Source organism: Numida meleagris, unplaced genomic scaffold (genome assembly GCF_002078875.1).
Source record: "Numida meleagris isolate 19003 breed g44 Domestic line unplaced genomic scaffold, NumMel1.0 unplaced_Scaffold715, whole genome shotgun sequence".
In the NCBI taxonomy this organism is placed as follows: domain Eukaryota; kingdom Metazoa; phylum Chordata; class Aves; order Galliformes; family Numididae; genus Numida; species Numida meleagris.
Window position 1 is genome coordinate 10,566 of NW_018364930.1, and position 881 is coordinate 11,446.

An 881-nucleotide genomic window follows, 5' to 3' on the forward strand; every position below is an offset into this window, starting at 1 on the left:
GGAGACCTGGTTTTGGGGGTCTTGGGGTATTATGGGATGTCAAAGGACTCTATGGCATTGTGGGATGTTGGAGGACCCCAGTGTATTATGGGATGTTGGAGGACCCACGTGGGGGTCCCGTGCCATTATGGGATTTTAGATGACCACGGGGCATTATGGGATGTTGGAGGACTCCAATGTATTATGGGATGTTGGAGGACCCAGGCGGGGGTCCTGTGCCATTATGGGATGTTTGTGCCCCCCGCAGGGCCTGGTGGACCCCCACTCTGAGCGCGCCCGGCTCCGCACCCGCAGCCTCAGCCTCCAGCGCCGCCTCCGCACCCTCAGCCCTGGGGGGGACCCCCCATCATCCTCCCCCGACCAGCGCCAGGTAGGGGCTCTCGTTAGCTAATTAACATTGTTAATTAACCCATTAACCTTATTTATTGTGGGGGAGGGCTCTTCATTAGTGCTGCTCTCATTAGTGCCTGATTTTCTTTTTCCCGCTTCCCCCCCCCCCCCCCCCTTCAGGTTTGCAGCCTCCGCTCGGAGCTCGCCCTCCTCACCCTAGCACTGGAAGCCTTGGGACCCCCCCAGGAGGAAGGGGGATCCCCCCAGGATGGAGAACCCTAATAAAACCCCATAGGAAAAGCCCCTAACGAGCCCCCGCCCTCATTATTTCCATTGGCAGGGGGGGGTTTGTGGCGTCAGCTCGCAGGTGGGGGGAGGGATCTCGCGAGGGTCATTAATTTGGGTCATCGGTCCCTGAGGTCCCAAAATAATGGGGGCATGCAGGGGATGATGGGAGCGGGCGGTGCTGCCCCCACCCCAAAACGGAGCTGACAGCGGAGGCTGAGGTGGGAGCCCCGAAATTGGCGGGTGGGGGAGTCCAAAAGTTGGGG

General features: G+C 59.9%; 1 long non-coding RNA gene across 1 annotated transcript; it reads left to right on the plus strand.

The window, feature by feature from the left end:
* The first annotated feature begins 58 nt into the window (after positions 1-58).
* On the plus strand, positions 59-633 carry LOC110391988. Its single transcript, XR_002434200.1, has 2 exons — positions 59-370; positions 511-633. It is a non-coding gene; the product is annotated as an uncharacterized LOC110391988 (long non-coding RNA).
* Positions 634-881: the final 248 nt, after the last annotated feature.